The sequence below is a fragment of the Orcinus orca genome, chromosome 2 (assembly GCF_937001465.1).
Source record: "Orcinus orca chromosome 2, mOrcOrc1.1, whole genome shotgun sequence".
In the NCBI taxonomy this organism is placed as follows: Eukaryota; Metazoa; Chordata; class Mammalia; order Artiodactyla; family Delphinidae; genus Orcinus; species Orcinus orca.
The window spans coordinates 153,469,465-153,476,558 of record NC_064560.1 but is presented as its reverse complement, the minus strand read 5'-3'; positions in this window follow the sequence as shown (position 1 = coordinate 153,476,558).

The window sequence follows — 7,094 nt, the reverse complement described above, 5'->3', positions numbered from 1 at the left end:
TTGAACGGATACAATTCAGGAAAACACGTGCTTCCTTCCAGCCAATGTAGCTGGCCTTCACCATGGGATTTCCATCTGCTTTCCTTCCTGTTTGCTCTGGTTCACCCTGCCCTATTCTCATGGTTAACTTTGGAGTCTCCTGTCCCTCCGCCTAAGAAATCTTACTGTACAACTTCATTGTTCAGCCCAGAAAAGTATCATTTGTTCATACATCAAGTATTTTTTGAGCTCTTACTTTGTGCCAGGCATGGGAGTGAGGTGTGTGGGCCTTGAGGAACATACAGCAAAGAAGGGAAGGCAAATGTCATGTCATGTGACCTTTACATGGTTATACACTTTTATATCAGTTTTCATAGTAACAAGGCTAAGGTTCCCCACCCCCCACCCCGACCCCTAGAGGGAAACTTCTAATGAAAATATCTTGGGCCCAGTTACATAGTAAAGTTATCTTCATTATCTGCAGGTTGCTTAATTGGGTTATAAGACAGATCTTCTGGAAAAATATATATGGTATAATGTGAACATCTAAATATATAATTATATTATGATTTTGTAAATATAAAAACCATATATGCTCATGGACAAGAACTAGAAGTTGGCATAGGCAAATAAAACAACTTAAACTTGAGAACGGATGGTTGAAAAATTTCTCTTGGATTTGTGATATTTCAGTATGGTACCTGTAATAATTATCTACAAATTTTTTAAACAGAAAACAAGTGTGCTCATGGCCAGATTTTAGAAAGGGGAGAGTAGGAGAAAGAATAGGATTTCCTGGGTCCATCCCTCACTCCTACTGAACTCTAAGCAATATTTTGGGCTGGGGATTGTACAGAGCAAAGGATAGAGAGGAGGAAAGCTAAAAAGTAAAGACAAACTCAGCTACCAATTTTGGAGCGTCTGCTGTGTGCTAGCGGCCGTGCTAGATACTCTTCACATGCAGGGGGTGAGGTGGTGGCACGGCAGTGTGGTGGTGATGGGAAGGGTCTTTGTGGTCATACTGTGTGAATTCAGATCTCAGCTTTGCCCCCTTGCTAGCTCTGTACCCTTGAGCGACCTTCTAACCTTTCTAAACCTGTTTCCTTGTCTGTGGAAATGGAGGGAGGAGTACTTATACTGAACTCATGTGCTAGTTATGTACCTTAAATAGAAAATAATCTTCATGGAGCAATCATTCTCAACCTTGGCTGTACTTTATTTATTCATTTATTTATTATTTTTAATTGAAATATAGTTGATTTACAATGTTTCAGGTATACAGCAAAGTGATTCCGTTTATAGTTTTATATATATATATATTTCAGATTCTTTTCCATTATAGGTTATTACAAGATATCGAATATAGGTCCCTGTGTTATACAATAGGTCCTTGTTGTTTATCTATTTTATACATAGTAGTGTGTATCTGTTAATCCCAAATTCCTAATTTATCCCTCCTTCACCTCCCCTTTTTAACCATAAGTTTGTTTTCTATGTCTGTGAGTCTGTTTCTGTTTTGTAAATATAAGTTCATTTGTATCATTTTTTTATATTCCACATATAAGTGATATCATATAATATTTGTCTTTGTCTGACTTACTTCACTTAGTATGGTAATCTCTAGGTCCATCCATGTTGCTGCCAATGGCATTATTTCATTCTTTTTTAGGTCTGAGTAGTATTCCATTGTATATATATATCACATCTTCTTTACCCATTCATCTGTCAATGGACACTTAGGTTGCTTCCATGTCTTGGCTATTGTATAGAGTGCTGCTATGAATACTGGGGTGCATGTGTCTTTCTGAATTAGCGTTTTCATCTTTTCTGGATATAAGCCCAGGAGTGGGATTGCTGGATCATATCTCCTTTTAGTTGTTTAAGGAGCCCCCAAACTGTTTTCCATAGCGGCTGCAATCCTTGGCTGCACTTTAGAATCACTTAAAAAGCTGTATACATTTCTGATGACTGGACACCTTAAACCAATTATATCAGACTCTCTGGGAGTTCCCTCCAGGCTTCACTCCACTGTGCAGTTACAGTGAGACTAGAATTTAAGCTTAGTGCTGTACTTACTCTGCATGGCTCTGTCAGTGATGTCAATATTTTTATTCCTGTCAGTGGCACCCGAGAAGTCTTCTTTCTTTTTCTCCCATTTTTCAGATAAGGAAAATGAGACTCAGCTTAATAACTTCTCCAAGTTTACATAATTAGTAAGTGATGAGGCTAGAATGGCATCCAGATCTTTTGGATTCCCCAGGCCTCTGCTTTGGAGGAAGAGACGAGCAGAGAAGACAAGAGGGTGGGAGAGAAAGGAAGGACCCTGCAATTTCCTTTATTTGCTCAGAGGTGGGGAGGCAGAACTCCCCCAGGGTCAGACAGCATGCCAGTTGCCTACATTTCTGCTGGTTGCGTATGTCATGTGGCCAAGTCTGCACAAACATCATATCAGCATCTGTTGGCTAAAGTTTGCAGGTGGTTTAGTAAACTCTTCATTTTGTCCCATTCTGATTTCTGCTTTTTTGGGTTCCCCAACCTCTTGTCCATCAAGAAGTTTCATTTTGATATCTTTTGCTGCCAAAGCAAGTAATTAAATCCTCCAGAGATTCTGGGGAGTGGGTGTGTCCTGGCTGACCGCAGTGTCAGGATCAGGGTCTCTGTATGCTTGGATCTTGGAGAAAACGTATTCTCAATTAGAGCTTGGCTGTAGTTTAAACCCTAAAGCTCAGAATGAATTTTTGAAACTGTCTTTGGGTGATGACCTGGGAATAAATAAATGGTGGAATAATACATTTGTCAACCCAATTATAGGTTTGACGGTTCACTGATTACTGAGATTTTCTAGCAGTTTGCCTGTGGTTCTAAGGGGTGTTGTTGGCAGGTGTGGCTGGTTTGTTCCCTGTGAAGCGGACTCTAAGATGGAGGCTAGTGTGTAGGATATTTATTAGGAGTGCTTTGGTGATGAACACCTGTGAAAGGGAAGGAACAGAAGCAGGATTGGGCAGAGGGTGAAGGCAGGCTGTGATAGTTTCAATAAAAGGACCGAACCAACCTGACTGGTAGCTCAGAAGCTGAAAGGAGTCTTCGGAGTTGCCCCGAACTGGGGGTGAGGGCCTTATCACCTTGGGTGGGCCAGGCACTGGGGGCCCAGGGAAGGGCACATGACCTTGAGTGCAGCAATTCTTTTGAGACAAGGCAACAGCTAGAGGGGGCTGATAGTGAGGACTGCGTGCCAGTAGCTGGAGGAGTAAGCCCTTTAGTCTGCATCCAGCATCCACTACCAGGATGGTACTGGTGGGCATCTCAGCTAAGACCCAGAGGCAGTGGGCCCTTAAGCTCCACCTACACTTACCTCAGGTTTAAAGAAGCCTCCCTAAACCCCTTTTTGGTGACCTCAGGCAAGTTAGGCCAACGCCTAGCTCACAGCATTCCAATGCTATTTCTTTATTCATACCTTTTTTAAATCTTGCTTTCCTCAGCATAGCCTTGGATTTTTATTTCAACAGACTTCTTCAGATTCTTCCCAGAAGTTCCTCACCCTCATCCCTGAACCTAAGAAGCCCACTTTCTTGGGCTCTCTGAAAGCCCCATCACATTTAATGTATTATACTGTGTTGTGTGTTTGCACATTGGGGTGTGAATCTCTCAAGGGCAGGGCCTGTGTCTTATTTAACTTTCTCCCACAGTCCCAGCGTAGGCTGCTAGGCATATGGTAGGCTCTGCATAAATATTTACTAAATGAATGAATAACAATGGCACTGTTTTTCCTTGTCCTGGAAGACTCTATCCTGAGTCAGAAACAATTTTGATCTCACATTCTAAGAAGCTAAGATATTCTTCTGTATTCAACTGCCAGACAGAAAGCCCAGGTCAAACAAATTTAAGTTGTATGCTTATGTAAGTCTGGGTGTCAAAATTATCTTGTATACCTGTATGTGGCTCTGGAAAAAATGGAGACTGGCTCTTGAAATCACTTGTTTCTCTGTGCATGTGCTAATTTATATGAAAGATGAGTTATTTGAAATAACACACATTCTTAGCAGGAGAGCGTTGAGAACAAACAATTGAAAAGTTGGAAACTTCCAACTTTAAGAATGAGTTACTATTATTACTGTTAATTAGGTTGGAGAGAGAGGAGGAAAATTTATGTGGTTCAAACGTTTCTGTTATCACCTTGAATTTCAATACAGATAAATGTCTTCCTATTAGAGAATAATCTGAGCTGAACGAAGGATAATTTATAGGCAGGCCATTTTTAACCGCTGGTCAAGAGTAGACAGTAAATGTCATCTGTTAGTAACCATGGTAAGGAAATGCTGGGGAAGACTTTGATATACAGTCTACAGAGAGAATTAAACTAACAGGGGAGTCATTAATCTGGGCAGTAAGACACTGTGATCCCTGTGTATCTTATAAACTTCATCGGTGCTTTTTTTGTACTTGGCAAAAAAGCCTTATTGTTGACAACAACCAACATGACTCACATTTTGCAATTTTGGCTTTCTTGGGGGATTTAAAGTACAAACTCATAGTACATCTTATCTCATCTATTTCTTTATCTCAGTAGTTTTCAAACTTCACTTTTCACGGCTATAAAGGGGAACAAGTCTAATTGTGATTAGAAATGGTTCTTATTAGGGCAGAATGCAAATTAATTCATGATTTATGACGACAACAATAAGAGAAAAAAATGTTGAGTAATACACTTGTTATGGCAGACAGTAAAGAAGAAATGCTCATCTTTGGCTTAAAGGATTGAACGAGTAAGATTTTCTGCCCTAGAATGTACGCAGTCAGGGTGCAGTGACTATGGCCTGTTCCATTCATTCCTGGTGGTTGGGTTAGGGCCGAATCTATTACTGAATGGCTTAACTGTAATGGTAGGCCAGAGACTAGCTAGTTGCCCACTAAACCCATTTCCTCCTCTTGGGTAGTCACACGTATTACATTTTCTTGCCTCCTCTGCAGTTATGTCTCATCATATAGATGAGTTCTGGCCTCCTACATGCTGTCCTTCATCCCCTTTCTCCATCTACTAGCTGAATGTAGAGGATTTGGAGGTCCTAGAAAAAGATGGAATACATGGAAGGGACCTGGGTCCCAGAATGACCATGTAGGAGTTTTTCTGCTGGCTAGGAACATACATTTTGAGTATTATGTGAGCAAGAAAGTACTATTGTCTAAGCTGATGAGAATTTGGAATTTATCTTTTACAGCAGCTGACATTAACCTAATGAATTCAAGCACGTAAGCTTATGTTTCCTAAGGCCATCTCTACTACAAGAAAGGCTGGGAAATTTTGTCCTTTAGTTGGACATGTTACCACTTCAAATAAAATTGGAGTTGTGTTGGTAAGGAAAAGGGGAGAATGGGATATTTGGTGTTCAACCAACAGTCTCTGCCATGGTATGTAATAGTTCACATATTGCAGAGTGAACGAGGAAAATGAAGACTAAGAAAAGATCATTGAATGTGGCAAGTAGGAAGTCACTGATGACCTTCAAGAGCCCAGAGTAGAGCAATTATCAGATTGTAGATGAAGGAGTGCATGGGTCATGAGTCATTGGAGCCAGCAATTCGTTTTGGCTGTGAAAGGAAAGAAAGAAATTAAAAGAGCAGAGGGGAAAACAAAGCCTTTTTCAAGCTGGGGGAAAATTGTTCCTATTTTGAGAGCTGACAAAGGAGAGAGTAAAGCTGCTGGAGAAGAGGAGATGATTGAGGGAGCAAGACTCAGAGATATGGGGAATGGAAATAGTGGTGAAGAAGTGAGCCCTAGAAGGATAAGATCTTCTCCCATGATGGGAGTTAAGAATCTGAAGGTGGTGTATATGGAGACAGAGATATTTTGAGATGAAAAGTAGGGTACAAGATAGAGCTGACCCCAGAGAGCCTCATTCATTCATTCACTAAATATCACTGGAAATAAGGCTGTGAACATGAAAGATATGGTCCCTGCCTACGTGGAATGAGGATAGATGACCATTGAGCAAAAACTTACAATTAAATAAGAAGAGTGAGGTGAGGAGTTTGTCTGGAAAGTAAGGAATGTCAGGGGTATGAGGAATTTGGAGAAGGATGGAGGAGCCAATGTGGGGAAGGCCCTAAAGCACCACTAGGAAGGGATGGGGTGGTGGTCATGGTGATGGTGGTTGACAGACAAGAGTGAGAGCACAGCTGAAATTAGCATGAATTCGTAGTGCGTCCTTTAGCACAGTTCTTTACTTTCTCAGCATTCACACTCTGTGACCCCAAGTCAGGAAAGCAGAGGAAACACATGGGTCAGTCCAGGGAGTATTCTGTCTCCAATGTTAAGTGTAGTAAATTTTGGAATAATGGTCCAAATAAGTGAAAATTCTATACAATAACCTAGTTAAAAGCCATTAGTTTTATTATTTTTGTATAAGTTAAAGAGAAAAAAAACACTAGTAAGGATAAATTACACTTTAGAATTTAGTGAACATTAATTTTTATCATACATGAGTGAATTTGAGCAACTTAAAAGTCCATTAAAGAATTCTTAGCTCCTTGAGCTTGGTTTGGAAAAATTGATTTTAAATTGAATTCCCACTAATTACTGTAGTAGAGATGAACTGCTCACTATACCAGTTTCCTCTTTTCCCCAGGCACACAGCTAAATGACATTTCCCAGCCTCCCTTAAATTTGGATGTGGCTGGTGGCTGAGGTCTGGCCCATGAAGTGGAGGTGGAAGTGATGTATGCTACTTGCAGATTCAGCCTATGAAAACTTAGCCACCCATGATCCTCCAGTTACTTTCTTCTTTTGCCTACTGGCTGAATGCAGAACATCCAGTGGAGGACTCTGAGGCCCAGGGATTAAAGGAGCCAGGGTTCCTGAATTCCACATGGAAGGCTGCCCGCTGAAAACCCAACTGAACTGTAAATGTGCAAAGTAAACCACTGTGTCAGGCCTGTGAGACTCTGAGGCTTGCTGGTGATAGCACCTAGCTTCATCTAACTAATAAAATTATCAATCAGATGGGAAGTTGGATTACTTAATAATAATGCAGTTTTGTAGTCTGAAATACAGTCATCCCTAGGTATCCATGGAGGATTGTTTCCAGGACCCCTGCAGATACCAAAATTCGAGGATGCTC